Source organism: Drosophila willistoni (assembly GCF_018902025.1).
Source record: "Drosophila willistoni isolate 14030-0811.24 chromosome 2L unlocalized genomic scaffold, UCI_dwil_1.1 Seg196, whole genome shotgun sequence".
NCBI lineage: Eukaryota > Metazoa > Arthropoda > Insecta > Diptera > Drosophilidae > Drosophila > Drosophila willistoni.
The window spans coordinates 3375795-3392066 of NW_025814048.1; the positions used below are offsets into that span (position 1 = coordinate 3375795).

Consider the following 16272-nt stretch of genomic DNA (forward strand, 5'->3'; position numbering starts at 1 on the left):
CCCCGGTTCGGTTCGTCTGCTCGTTGACAAAATGCAACCAGCTAAAATGCGAAATGCGCTCGTAATTATCGCCTCCCCCATCACCCACTCCTCCTCCCCCCCAATCACACCTCCTCTTTTAGCACAGTGGCATGAAATTAATTATCTTCTCTCTCTATGTTGTTGTTTTTTTTCTTGCTTTACAGAGATGTACGATAAACCCGACGCTGGCAGCGAAAAAAAAAGCCAAAGTTCGCTGTATTAATTCAAGGCCAAGTGCGAAAAAACAACAACTACAACAACAATGCACAGTGCAAACAGCAACAGCAGCAAGCAGCAATAAGTATAAATATTATATATACCATATATATAAACATTTATATATATATGTACTTATATTTGTATGTATGGAATATCAACCAAGAACCACAAATGTGCAGCACAAGTATCAGAATCAGACGCAATTAATGTGAGATGGAACAAAAAAACACAAAAAAAGAGGCAAATAAAGAGAGAGAGAGCGAAAAGTCACAATATTGTACCCTGTACAACCCATTTATTCCAAAAGAGTCTCTAGAATGTATGCTATATCGTAATCTCATAATGAATGATGGAACTATAACTATGCCGATTGCTCAAGAGTCAAGAGCCTTGAAGAAGGAATGCTATGAGGAAATGCCACTAGGTTTGGCGAATTGCAAACTTTTAAGAATAAGTTACCTCTTCACTGAATCATTCCTAATCGGCTTAAACTAGTTATAGTTAAGACCATTTAATAAATATTTTCTTAAGTACCAGCAATCTTCAACAGTTTTGGCGCTGAAGGCAAGAAGTAAAGCTGAAGCTAATACAAACATTTTGGTAATTATATATATTTATATTTATTATTTACATTCTTTTTTTGCCTTCAAGTAAATCTTAAACAAAAAACGGCTTTTGAGTCTGTTCTGATTTAACTATTCCCGAAAAATCGCCACGATGGCTCTTAACCTTTTCCATATTTTATTTATTTATTTACCTCACTAAAGATAACTTCATTGAATGGAATAAATGACTATAAAGTCATCAGAGCATGTAAGATTCTTTTTTCCTACCTAAAATATCCGTGAAAATTTAAGGATTACAAAGCAAAAGAAATATCCAAGGGAGATACATACATATATCCATATCTAAGAGCTTAGCTAAGATTAAAATTTTGGTTTGAATATCTAATTGTAAGATTTTCGATAATTTTTAAACAAAATATTTTAAAAGTGGGCCAAGTGTTTGTAATATTTTGAAAAATTGGAAATTTATGATTACTTTTGAATACTTAATCTGGTTCTCTACTTTGATCTCCTTTGATCTGAATACTTAAAACGAATTTGCATCAATTTTATAAACTTAAAACCCCTAATATAAATGAATATATAAACTATCAAAAAGATATGATAAGATGAGATAAACGCATGTCGCTCACAAATTGTTTTTAATACCTAGTTAGGATTCATTGTTTTGTCTAGATTTATGTAATAAAGTGGAAACGTTGATCAGGTGAAAGTTCAGAAGATGGTCTGACGTTTTTAGAAATGAAGTGAAATCAAGAAATTATATGTATCGTATCTGTACATACGATCTTTATAATACAGTAAAACAAAGTAAGAAACTACAGAGTTGATTCCCATTTCTTACAGGGTATTTAAGAGTCACCTCTCGATTGAGATATTATTTTCATTCTGCTGAATTTTCTTACCCATTTAATTGAGAATGAAGTACCAAGGAGAAAAAAACCCAAATATTATTTTGATTAATGAATTAAAAAATAGGTCTCCATATATATTTATACACATTTGTGTGTATTTTTATAAAACTTTAGAAATTGCACAATCATTACTTGCAGCAAGTTATCGATAAAGTTATCACTATACTTTACATTTGTTTGACTTTTTACCGAATTCCTTTGAGGAAGTAATGGATGATAAGTGAGAATGTTAGAAAGAAAACAATTTGAAAGGAAAAAAGTTTTCTACTTCAAAAATAGTAGAGAAGTTAAGGAAATTTCTTAAAACAGTTGTTTAAAAATGCTTGAGAACCTAAAAATTATCGGAATAACTATCTACTTATTGAAAATAAGACTAAATATCAAGAAAAAATATGAGAACAGGAAACGATATGTGGTTCATTTCCTTTCAATTAATGATATCTTACCTCTTAAACTGCTAAAATTTTCAAATCAAAACGGATTTTCCTAAAAATGACTAATTTTCCTGCCAAAAACTAATCCCAAATCGGCCTTGTAAATGGCTTTAGGGAATTTCAAGTTGAGAGTGAAAATCTCTTTGCAATCTTCTCTATGCGTTACGCATTTCGATGCTTAAGCTTAATTAATACCCTAAGGTAAATAGGAATAGGTGTAGGGTGTTTGGACACCTGTCCACACTTTTCTACAGTGACCTCCATCAAGGGATGTTGAAATAGAATGGATCATGCCCTAGGAATAGTGTAAACAACAATGTAAAATCCATTTGTGGCACGTACCTCACGTTTGGGTCTTAATAATTTAGAATTACCCGGCCAGGCTTATTCTCTCTCTGACTCACGCTCACTGTTCCCCTCTCTTTCTCTATGTTTTCTCCATGTGTTTCCCTAATAAACATAATTATCATCATCCTCATCATCATCTTCATCATCAATAACATAATTTAACTCTTGTTGTTATTATTGTTGAAAGCGAAAATTTCACATGAATTTCAAGGGCAAAACTCGTATGTGCCACATTCATTTTTTTTTTTGGAGAATGGTTCTCGGTTTCTGGAATTAATTGTGCGGGTTCTTCGCCAATACACACACATACACAACACACTCTCACACATACATCCAGAGAGGTTGCATTTATATATAAAAAGAACCCGCCACTCATTGTGGCATCATCGTCATCATCGGCAGAGACCTCTTGAGTTCTTCTGCTCCTTTCTGTGTGTGCTAATGGCATTTGGATTTGGCCTATTTATGCTTCCACGTATTCAACACATACATACATTTACACACACACACATGCACACTCTCACAGAGTATATTAGGTAACGCTTATTCTTCACTCCAGGGTTTCAAATTCGGTTGTCGTTTTTTTCAGTCGTTTTTGTTGTTATTTTTTTAACCCTTCTTCTGCATGGCGGGGTAACTTTTCAACGTTTTCGTTTTCGATATTTTTTTTTGTGCTGCGCTGCTTTTGCGTTTCGAATTTGCAGTTGGAAGTTAATTGGGTTACAAGCGCAGTGGGTTAAACAGGGTGTTCCAAAGTAATCAAATGTTGATGCAACAATATTTCATATGGAAGAACAACTAAATCTATATCAAAGTCGAATGTAATATCGTTTGAAGTTATTTTATTGAAAGGTCATCCTTAGCTTAGAGAGGGAAAACTTTCGATAGTTCTGAGACCTCGATAGGTAAGTTTAGATTAGTTATAAATGAGACTCTACACAGTCTTAGAATACATGATTCAAAACTCCTTTATGGAAGTTCATTTGAAAAACGAATGACTTGATATATCCACCCATTTCTTATGCAACTTTTGCGCCCCTTTTTCACCCTGTATTTGTTTGAGAGTTTATGCAACATAAATGCATGCAAACATATGTGCAAAATTGCACTCCCTTTTTCAGTTTCTGTTTCTGTTATGGTTGTTGTTTATTTTTTTTCTTCCTGTCTTCTCTGTGATGGTCTTTCTTCCCCCGAAAATAAGCACGTTCACATAAGCATATAATATGTATATGGTATATTATATACTGAAATGTTTTTCAAGATCAAGGTCAAACTATATACCAAAATGCTTAAATCGCAAACATGTGCTGCCATCGACGACGACGTCGTCGTTCCCATAAACAATGGGCAATGGAATAGCCTTTAGCTTTTTGGGCTTTGCCTTTGCCTTTGCCTTTGCGTTTCTGATGACAGTCGACCGCAGCAGAAGCAGCAGCAACCCCTCAGTAGACAGCAGACACGACGACCATTTGACACACTAAGAAGCAGAAAAGTACAGACAAGACAAGTGTACCTGCTGGACTAAAAAACCAACAAAAAAAATCACCAAAAAAAAAAAAGCAGCTGCTGTCAAGGAGACCTTGAAGAACAACCGCAGCGACAAATTTTCAAGACAAGATCGTCCGACGATTCTTTTTTGGTTTTTGGTCAACAAATTCTCTAAGGCATAATCAGGAAATGCAAGCCAAACCAAAAAACCAGTTCTCTCTTTCTCTCTCTCTGTCTCTGTTTTTTATATTTGGGTATACAATCCTTTTTTTTTTTTGGTTTTTGGTCTTAGAGTCTGTGTGTGTTATCATGTTTCAGGCGCATGATTTCAAAAATCGTTTGAGAACCTTGAAAAGTTTTTACCTTCTTTGCTTTGGTTTGCGTGTCCTGCACAGATTAAACTTGGTTTCTTTTTGGGCTTGGCCAATGTTTCGTCTAGACACACACACACATACACTTGGGTATATATTGTGAAACGCACCTAATTTAATTGCAGACATTGCTCAATCGATGTGATCGATTTGGAGGGAAGAAAAAAGGGGAGAGAAACTCATCAAAAAATATCGGTTTAGGTTTCCTTGGAAAGTGCCTGCAGCCAACGGTTATGTATGCTAATTTTACGTGTTAGGATCTCCTTGGTTTTTGTTCTTGAAATTTGAGTAAGAGTCAGACACGTCTGGAAAGGGTTTCATTCTTATGCAATTAACAGTTAACAGAAAGAAAGAGAAAGAGAAAGCAAATTGCCAAAATGAATGTAGCTTTGCCCTTACCTCATCAAAGACGTGAGTTTTTTCTTGCAATTTATCGATAACACTTACCTGAAAAAGAATAGAAAATTAAACAAATTTAGTTGGAAATTTAAAACATAAATATTTTACTTAAATTTAATGATATAATTTACTTAAATTCTCAACATTTCTAGGCATAATGATGATAATCAAACTATATAAACAACCTGCCATCTCTGAAAAAGGCTTAAAGGCAAAATTTTGGCTTAAGGGCAAAGTTTGATTAGTAACTAAGTTTAATATACAAAATAATCCAACCAATATTTTTGAAGAATTTGTTTTTGATGTCATTACTAGTCTGTGTTAGAGCAAATATTAGATATTACGGATTTAAACTCTACTCATAGGACTAACAATATTACATATACTACAGAGAGCTGCATGAACACCTTAGATTTTCTATTCATTTGATTCAGTCGATCATTGAACAAATGAATGAATGAGATCGACTGCTACTTAAGCACTTCTTTCTATTCATTGCACTTTTTAGCCTCATTGAATTGGGGACTATTGATTGTGGGACTAAATGTCTCAAATGTCAATTTCAATGCGTTGAGGTAGCTCTCTACTACCTATACATACATAAGTAATCATATGCATATTTGAAAAATCCGGCAACTTGGATAACCACCGGCTGAATAAAACCTAACATATTCAAATAAAACTTATTCTTAGATATATTTAAACTTAATATATTGTCTAATAAGTCTTCTGACATACTTCTATTTTATAAATTAATTGTGTAGAACACTTAGAAACTCAGATCCTACTAGTATACTACTATGGAAACGAAATTAGTCAATCTTTTATCATAATCCGAGCCCAGGAGTCAGATCTAAGATCTCTCCATCTAATGATCTCTTAATAAAACGATATCTTAAGTCTTATTATACCTATATGTATATATCGGCTCTTTAATACACCACTTACAATTAGTAAGAGAGAAAACTCAAAAATTATTACTTTTAACCCCAATAAAAACCTTGATAATGTAAATTTGTAAACTTACATTTCGAACGATGCATTAATATTAATAAATTAACTATTTACTACAATCATTCCTTTCTTTTCAGGTAAATACTATTTGAGTATGTTTTAAGAAAATTTAGTTTGAAATGTAATTAACTATGCTCCTTAGAGATCGTAAAACACTACGCAGACTATTCCTTTTCATATCTGTTGAAAGAAATTTGGCAATTCCCTTGTCTCATTGACAATTCTTGTTCATTTTCAACTCGACTACTCACCAATCAATTTGATTAATATGACAATACTGTGACTTGAAGTTTATTAACCTGCGTCAAGTCATTGCGTATCAGGAAAATATTAAATTTAATGTGACGCACCTACGAAACCAAGAAATTAGAAACGGAAAACGAAGAACTCCCCCCCTAAAACACAGACGGGCAAAGATAAACACAGGCACACAGACAATTCCCCCAAAGCTAGATAGATATAGAGAGAAATGTATGAAACGTGCCTTTCACCTTTCACGTGAAAACGTGGCCAACTTCAAGGTCACGAATTGCAGACAAACCAACCAAAAAGTTGGGGGATGGGTGGGAAAGCCTCTCTCAGTCATTCAGTTCAGAATGTAAGCCTCAAAATTACCAAAACGCGCCGCAGACAGACACGAAGAGGCAGAAGCATAGGCGGAGCGGGGGCGGAGGGTCCTGAGTGTAGGCGTCTGACTCTGACAATGGCAATAAAGTTGAAAGTTGAAGGTCACCAGACGACGACAACGACGACGACTGCTTCGACGATGAGGAGAATGCCACAGACATCTGCCACAGCTCTGCTCTGTCGACGTCGTTTTTTGGCACTGCGCGTCGAGACAACAAACTTTGAGGTAGAACCAAATGAACCACCCACCAAAAAGTCACCCAACCAGACGAAGGACATACGCATCATACGTCCCAACCGGCCCGGCCCGGACAACGCCCCTATCAGAATGAAAAAAGGGAACCCACACAGCTTCACAAATTCTTTAGGGTCGCTTTTGGGTTTTTATGGGTCCTAAAATAAAATGGCCAAGTCGGCCCAAAAATAATCGATTCGCTCCATCTACCCCAAAAAACGGCGCCGTTTTGTGCGTGTGGTGCGTGTGGTGTGCTTGAACTTGTGTGCTTTCAGCTTGTGCGAGTGTCTGGCGGTGAGCGGGGCAAAGCAAAGGAGCAACACCGAAAAAACAAGGACCCCAAAAAGTGGGTGGCATAATGAAATCATGCCAAGGCTGTTTCGGTTTACTTTTATGTGTATCAGACAGACGAAAATCCTTCTCTCAACATCAGTTCGTTTTTTTTTTCCTCTTCCTTTCTTGCCGTTTTACTGGCAATTTCGCCTTGGCCCCCAAGTGGGGCACACCTCTTCTTCTTATTATTCTGTTCTCTGCTGCTGTGTGCAATGTGGCGTATGCGCAATCCTTAAACAAGAATGATGTAGACGAAAAATATATAGAAGAAGATAATGGAAAATGGTTGCCGCCTTCAAGGACCAACCAAATAACAACATTTTGTTTGCATGCTTGATTTCGTTCTTAGCACATTTTCTTGACGTTTTCATTTCATTGCGTTTCTGTTCGATGGGTTTTTTCTTGCTGTTGATCCAAATAATTGGTAATTTATATGTGCATTAATCTTGAAACTAAATAGTTAGTCTCTATATATAGGGACACTTTGGTTACCTTTTCGAAAGAGCAGTAATAATACTTCATTGTGTGACCTTTGACACTCATTCGCAGCCAAGAGCTGTAAATCTGAACAGAACGTCCTTGTGGGTAGTCCTTGACTCACAATCAGTCATTTCAATTCAATTGGTGGTTCCTTCATCACCTTTTCCTAAGATATTTCCCAAAATTTGATAGGGCTAAGCTTCTTCTTTTATCTCGATTTTCATCAGATAAAAGTCAGAGAAGACTGCTTTTAGAGTAAGAACCTTTGTAACATTAGACGAAGGAGATTTAATGTTCCCATTTTTTTTAGGTTTCTTAAGTGAAGTCTTCGATTGAATAATGTAAATTTTTCCTTTATTACTTTCTTTAAATTATAAGACTTTTATTTTGAAACAATTGCCTAAAGATAACTTTAAAGTTTTTGGGCATAGGTTTTTTTCTGAAACAATTCAATTCGAATTCAAATTTAATTCAAACTTTTCGTTAAACATAAACATTTATCTATAAAAAATATTTACTTCGATTGTTATTTTGTTCGATTCTTTCGTTAATAAAGTAATAAAAAAAAGGCTAAACTTATATGCTTTTTAAGGTTAATCGGGTTAGTCTCTCCTTAAATTAGTCATTCAGTCAACGAAAATATCTTAACAACTTAAATAAAATTGAGTTCAAAGAGAATTTCCAAGTTATTTTCAAATAAAGTTTTACGTTATTCTGCACTGCTTGCTTCACGTTACGTAGTCACAGTGGCGCACTCTAGCTTAAAAGAAGTTCACTTCAACTCACGAGCTTTGACTTAACAGCAGCTTTAAAAGCTTTCTGTTAACAGAGCGAACGTTACTTTTCAAAACTGGTAACCGATTCTAACAAAATAAAAACCTTTTAGGAGTCGGACTAACCTGTTTTGCCATTGGGACTGTAGGGATCGTAGCTGCCTGCAGACATGGGCGATGCATAACCGTTCGACATGTTGTAACTATGATTCTGTGATCCCGGCGATGGTGATAAGGGCGGAGCAGAACTGGGCACGCTACCCGGACTCGGTGTCGACATCCAATCCTCGGGACTGCAAATTGATTGATATAATCAATTAAATTTTGCATTGGGATTAACCTAGTGCTGGTTTACTTACCCATCTAGACGTGGTCTCTTGACCACCAAATGACCATTGGCAGCAGCTTTCGAAGTGGAAGCCACTCCCACTCCTGTTTCTGTTGTTGCTCCTCCTCCTGCTGCTGCTGCTATTGTTGTCGATGTTGCTGTTGTCTTCGGTGGAGCTACAATGGTATCAGTGGTGGAAGTGTGACCAGCTCCCACTCCCACTCCTACTCCGCCTCCTGCAGCCGCTGTTGCTGCTGTCAAATTATTGGTGGTCAGGGCTATGACGTCTGGCATGGGTTCTAATTTAATTTGTGTTGTTGTTGGTGTTGTGGATTGTCCGGTTTCCGATTGCTGCTGTTGCTGTGTTGTGGCATTCAAACGGTACATTTTTTGTTGAGATTCTTCTTACAATTTACTACTGATTGTTCTTCTTCGTTTTGTTGTTGTAACAATATTTGACAACATGGCCACGCCTTCATGTTGCCCAATTGCATTGTATTTACATAGTTTTCGCCGCAATCCAAGAAATATCTAAAAAGGAAATAGAAGAAAACACATTTTAATAAAAAAATAAGGAAGCAAAAAATATTACTCACGCCCCCGGGTGGACTCGAACCACCAACCTTTCGGTTAACAGCCGAACGCGCTAACCGATTGCGCCACGGAGGCACATGTCTGAGGTCGGGCAAATATCTCACTTAACATAACGTGTAATAATAATTCAAGTTGACGTTTTTTTCTTGCAGAATTCTTAATCGCCCTTCCATTTGGCATTGAATTGCAACCAACTTTATCTATATCTAAAGCAAACAAGGAACTACTTTGTCTAATTTACTATCTTATCTGCAACTACATGCAATTTCCTATTTAATTTGGCTTAACAACTTGCTACCCAATTGGCGAATTTTAGTTGATTTCAAAAGGGCAACAAGCAGCCTCCGTGGCGCAATCGGTTAGCGCGTTCGGCTGTTAACCGAAAGGTTGGTGGTTCGAGTCCACCCGGGGGCGCAAAATAACTTTTTTGTTTTTTTTATTTATTTTTTATTAGATCATTTTATTTGTATTTGCACCAAACTAAATTAATAATATATTTCTATATATTGAAAATACGTAGGCCTTGATAGGCAGTTTCATATTTCAAATTTTTGGAATTTGAAATTATTTTTTAGGACTCAAGAGTTAATTTTTAAGAGAACCAAACAATAAAATGGAAGAAAATTATTTATAACATACATTTATAGAGTAATTTGTGCCTTCGTAGATCAAATAAAGGATTTTTCGTTATACTTTGAGGTAGATTTAGTAGGTCTCGACTAAGCCACCGACAAGGTGGAAAACAATATTTATATTCTTATCCATTTCTTATTATTATTTGTAAAACAATCTTAGTTTTTCCTGTTTTAGCTTTCCAATACCTTCTTATAATCTCAAGAAGTTTGAACAATTTGAAGATAAATTATACCTACAAAACTAAAGAACTGTTATGTTCATTAATATTTTTTTAGTCAAAGAGTTGACAAAACACAAATTTTTGAGTTTAGTATTTTTGAAAAACTTAAAATTTTTAGTTACGGCTTTCATACAAAAAAAGGAAACAATTTAAGAGGACATCCGTTCACTTTAAAACCTCAAGTAAAGAATAACTAACTCATATGAAGAATATTTTAGCAAAGTACATACATACATACATACATATGTATAACTATAGAATGCTACCAAAAGAGTATACTTTTAATATTTTTATTGTCTTAATTTTGCCAAGAAGAAAAGGTTGAAGGTACAAAAAGTAACTAAATCTCATTTCACTTAATTAATAAAAGAATATTTAGTTTTTAGCAATTCAAATTTTATATGTTATGATAAATAAAATTTCAAAACTTTTCAATTTTCAGACATCAAATAACAATTGATATTTAAAACTGGTTGCAAATTTGCCATACAAATTGTTCTTCATTTTTTGCACAGACAAAACTTCTAGTTTGCTTTTTATTCTTTTTAGTAATTTAATAGCCATTAAATCAAACTTTGTACATATTCATATTAATAAAGATTAAGAGCTGAAGTTATTATAAATGTAATGCAAAGAATTAAAAATTGTCTTTTGAAAAAAAAATCAACAAAAAGTTGCTTTGCGCCCCCGGGTGGACTCGAACCACCAACCTTTCGGTTAACAGCCGAACGCGCTAACCGATTGCGCCACGGAGGCAGATGCCGACAAGCCTTCAAGTGACGCACTTAACTGATGAACTTGCAATGCTCTGGACTTTGCTTTAGCCAACAATGATGCAATTATTAAAATATATTATTATAAGGCAATAAATTCCTAATAAAGCAAAATTAAGCTTAGTCATTCGACATTTACTCTCTATATATGTATGTAAATCAAATTAATATACAATTCTCATAGTACATACATGAGCAGATGTCAATTACCTCAACTGATGTGAGTGTAAAACTACCTGACAAATGAGGTCAATGCAGTAGTTTAATGCACTTTAAATACGTATGACATGCAAACATAATACTTTGTAACCCCCAGACTGCCAGAAGGCGGTGTCTTTTGTTTGTGCAAATTGAATTCCCAACAGAGAAGGCCCTCCCACTTCACACGCACACACGCACACACACACACACACACATTCATAGAGGGGAAACCATGCGAGACGCCGACAAAATGGCGTAAGCATATTGACCCAGAATCCTTGATAAGGTCGTTTCTCTATATGTAGTACATTCAGAGTGTGGAGAAAAAACGAACAAACTACGTTGACGTTGACCCAATTTCCCCTTTAGATGCTTATATAATAGCCCACCTACCATCTCCCACCCTTTCCCCTTTCTCTTTCTCTACTTTTCTCTTCCCTGGGGCAATGTCATCTTTCCTATAATATATGTTTATTAAATTTTAATAAAAGTGGAAAAGCAAAATGCTAAAATAAGATTTAGACAGATTGCAATCTATTTATCGCACATGAAAAATAGACTCTCGAGACCCTTGCACCTCACCTCGCCTTCCACCCTCCCCCTTCCTTACTTCGCATTGTATAATGCATTTTATTTGCATTACCCAAAGTTTATTCGCCTTTCATTTCGCTTGTGTTGCACTTGCACTAATTTTCTATGTGGACCCAGAGAGTTTACGGTTGACGGTGACTAAACAAATAGACAGAGACACAGAGACTTTTGACTGACCGACCGACCGACCGACCGTCAGTCCCCTCAGACCCTCAGACCACCGAATCACCGACGACGCAAACGATGCATTTCCGTTGCAAAAATAATACAATTTTTTTTTTTGAGTGAGAGGGAAAACTTGGCGGCGACAAAAACAAAAACAAAAACGAAAAAAGAGAAACAAAATCCTCCTCATCTGCATTTCCAATTGACGCCAACGTCGGGAAACAAAACCAAAAATAAAGAGAAAACATTTTGCAATTTATGCACATAACAATTAGCCCAAAAGAATTCTTCCTTATACGTTATTTGTTGGCTTTTTTTTATAGGCAAATAAGTTTTACAAGAAATATAGAGAATGATAACAAGAAAACACAATGATCATTTGACCATTTGATGTCAGTATCAAATGTTTCGGCATTAGTAGCATTTCTAAGCAGTCTTCATATTATTGAAATTCACTTAAAAACCCACTTTTGGAATTAAATTTTTGTATAACTATTGAAAAGTATCCATCTACAAAGGTTTCTTAGCCCTAGAAATAGAAGTAAGAAGTCTATATGATGATAGAAGTAGAAATCCACTTCGATTCGCTTAATTTTTCTATGAATAGGGAATTATTATTAATGATTCTGATTTTTTTAAAGCATTCTGTTAACTATTTTATTCGCAAATTGAACTAATTCTAAAACCCAATCGAAATTTATTTATTTTTTTTTTTTTTTTTTTTTATAAAAAGTGTCTCTAGCACCATATTATTTAAATATATCCTAGAAGTAGTCCTTGTATTAATCGAGAAAAGAGGATTTCTATGTTTATTTCTATTAAAAGTTAAAAAACTGCCAAAAAATGATCGCAAAAGGTGGTATTATCTATAAGGCCTAGTAGAAGAATGATCAAAGATCGTTTGTTACTAAAAAGAGATCATAAATAGGAACAAAATTGATTCATTCATTCTATAAAGACGTTATCCAAAACTATCTCATCGATTAGACACTTTCGTAAGAGTATCGTTACTATTAACAATTATTAACAACTATTGTATCTATTAAACCTTTGAAAATCTTTATGAACTTTTCTGGCACTCGATTAAAATCTTATTTCGCCTTTAAAAGTTACTCACCCAATTTAGCATGCAATTGATGTATTAATCCAAAGAGTGTAATATTACTATGAATATTTATTGTATTTGTGCTTAATTGTCATTAAATTTGTCACTTTTGTAGAATTATTAAACGAAATCTGCAAAATTGAAGCAGTAAACAGAAATCAACAATTAATATTCACTTTTTGATCACTGTGCAAATGCATTTTGTTACAAATCAAAAGCATAGAGGGAGACACACACAGACAGAAGAGAGTCCGTGGGAGAGCGCTAACAAAAAGCGGTCGAGAGAGAGAGAGAGAGAACCAAAAGCTTTGACTGGAAATGGGGCTGGCTTTTGGCTGCAACTGCAACCGCCTGCAGCAGCCCCCAGACACGTGCATTTGAGTTTAACTTTTTTTTGGCAGCCAGCAATTATTACAGACAGGCGAGGAAAGAAACACAAACGCAGCAAAAAAAAAACCGATATCATTTTTATTGCAGTTGTTGGCGTTTTTGTTTTATATTTTTTTGCCTTAAAGTGCATTTTTGGTTTTGGATAATTTTACAAACATTTCGATGCTCTTCGGCCAAGTGCTCTCTTTCGCTCTCACTACATCTTACTCTCTCCATCTTGGCGGGCTCGTTCTCCCACAAACGCTCACACACACACACACACACGCACATACACTAGCAAAGAGAGCGAGTAAACAAGCGCCAACTGCAGGAAAAGGTAGTAGTGGTCGTTCAGCAGGCAGAGGGAAGAAGGGAGGGGGAGTTGAGACACACACATTGTATGTGCTGGAAGGGGAGGGGGAGGGTAGACGTGTCACAACTCCAACACGGCACAGTTTTCTTTTTGCTTTTTTTGTACAAACGTTGTTCTTCTTCGTCTTCTTTAGACTTCTTTTTCTCACAATTTACAATATTTAGTAGGAAATTCCCGCACAACAACAACAACAATAAGAACTTACACACAGAACAAGAGCAAGAGCTAAGCAAATAGAATGCAAGATAGTAAACGGAAGGAGGGAAAAAGGACCGATTGAGTTGAAGCGCGGGTGGTTTGTTCAGCCTCTGTTAATTAATTTGTTTTGTGATTTGTTCAATAGTCTATTTCTAGCACAATATTTAAATTTGTTTCTATTTTTCTCTGCATTTCTCTGCCGCGACGCGAACGCAACTGAAATGTGTGTGTTTTTTTGTCAATATAAACTTTACCATCTTTCTTCCTCTCTGTCTCTCTCTTGCTCTCACGCTCTCTCTCTGGGTAAAGCTCCAAGAGCAAGATGTGTGACTTTGTATGTGGGTGAAGGGTTGGTGAGGTGGTTGGCGGGGATGTTCTTTCTCTCTCTTTGTTTTGCTTCTCTTCTGGCTTAACAGCATCATTTCCGAGCAATGTTAACCAACCAGCATAATGTTAAGTTTTACATTTGGCTTTGCGTTTTTTTGGTTTTGGTTTTTGTCTTTTCATTTTGTTTCTTTTCGTTTTTTTTTTGCCACAGTGGGCAAAGTTAATTGAAGCGCAAAATAATTTTTATCTTTCCAATTGCTGCTCTTTTTCAGAACTTATTTTATTCAATAGTTGTACATACATACATATACATACATATGTATGAAACTAATATTTAAGATATTTTATGTCAGATAATCTAAGTTTTTCTAACGAAGTTGAATGATAAGCTTTGCAAAGCCTATCCAAGGCTGATAATTTGGATCTATATAAATTTTATATACATAAACTGATTCATCACAATCTCTAATTGTAAGAATAAGAATTTTAAGTTAAAAATTTCATTTAAGCGCGCTCGTATATATAAGATATAAGATATTAATTATTTCATCTTTAAATTTGCATATCTAACCCACTGTAAGCTCATGGCACTTGCGTGTTGAGTTGTTGTTGTTTGGGTTTGGGCCACTGTGAAAACTGGTTTTTGATATGGGCTCTCCCCCTACACCGCACACCTCACCACAAAACCCCGTCCCCGTCTCCCAACCACCTTTACGCTCATTGTAGACACCGGATTGCTGCTCTGCTGCGCTGCTGCTGCTGCTGCTATTCTTGGTTTCTTTTTGTGTTGTGGCTTTTTAAGCTCTACTTGTTGGTCTCTTTTGATGTTGTTGTTGTGTTTTTGACTTTGTAACACACTTTTGGTTGTTGTTGTTGTTGTTGATTTCGCCTGCTATGTGACTTTTGATTTTAATGGATATTTCTTTTTTTTTTTGCTGTTTTGTTGGATTTTGTTAATGGAATTTTCGTTCTCTTTCTGTGGGCTGCGGCTGGGCTATGCACTCTCTCTCTACCTTCACCCCCTCTCTTTTTTCCATCTCCCATCCTGCTCTCTTAGTAAGTGCATTTGTGGGCTTAAGAACGTGTGGTTGTTGCTGTTTTATTCGTGGGAATTTGGCAATGTTTATTTTTTTCTTATTTTTATGGAAATTTACCGTTTCATAGAAGACAATTTGTACCTTCGCACATAACCTCACTAATTAACCAATAATAGTCTATTGAACCCATCGCACGAACCCAGCTTCGTGCAGGGAATCCAAAAAAGCGCAACGGTTGAAAAAGAAAGCAAAGTTTTTGCATCCAACATAGGCCCTCCCCTCCCCTCACCACTACATACATATGAATCTAACTGAAGGCCAAACTAAAGTTAACGAGGAAAAATCTAGAAAAATGTTATGGCAAATTGTTTAAATATTTTTCGAATTTCTCAGAAAATTACTTGCTTTTGTCATGGTCATTGGTTTCACTTAGTTGGCTAACAGTCGAAGGAACCTGTTAAGAGAGAGAGCTCAGGAAAGTTGAAGTTTTAAATACATTTCAATTGGAATCAGCTGTTCAGTTTGATACAAACAGAATAACTGTATCACGTAGTTCAATAAACTAACTGTGATAAATCTTCAATAGTTTTTGAAAGCTTTTAGAGTTCATATACAAATGAATTTGTGCCAAGATCGACTAATCCAAATGACATGGTTTTGCTTGAATAACAGTACTTTGACGTAATGAGTTCACTATACTGTTACTAACCGTTATTCGCTACACTAACTGTAATTGTAACTGTAATCAAATTTCAATCATTTTTCTTATGTTTTCTTAACAATCTTCGATTGACCTGATTTAAAAATTATTAGCAAAAAAATCCATTCCACACCTATTTCCTATGTGTGTGTGCGTGTGTGTTGGTGTGTGTGTGATGGAGGAGCATTATAAACAAGGTTCATTTAGAAGGGAATTCCTCGATTCACGACCCAATTGAGTGTGTCTCGACACGCCAACAAAACGCGGCAATAATCCAAAAAAAAAAGAAACAAAATACGAAAAAAGCGCAGTGTCTCAGAGCGCAGCGATGACGAAAATGTTAAATCAACGACTACAACAACAACAACAACACCAAAAACACCAACAACAACGACGACGGCAAGTTTAATGACATAAAACATCAAACTGACCT

The 16272-nt window shown here is 35.6% G+C and overlaps 3 non-coding genes across 3 annotated transcripts; 1 reads left to right on the top strand and 2 right to left on the bottom strand.

The window, feature by feature from the left end:
* Positions 1-9145: 9145 nt before the first annotated feature.
* Positions 9146-9219, bottom strand: Trnan-guu. The gene has a single exon. It is a non-coding gene; the product is annotated as a tRNA-Asn (tRNA).
* A 265-nt stretch (positions 9220-9484) lies between these two features.
* Trnan-guu lies at positions 9485-9558 on the top strand. The gene has a single exon. It is a non-coding gene; the product is annotated as a tRNA-Asn (tRNA).
* Positions 9559-10682: 1124 nt separating this feature from the next.
* Trnan-guu lies at positions 10683-10756 on the bottom strand. Its single transcript has one exon. It is a non-coding gene; the product is annotated as a tRNA-Asn (tRNA).
* Positions 10757-16272: the final 5516 nt, after the last annotated feature.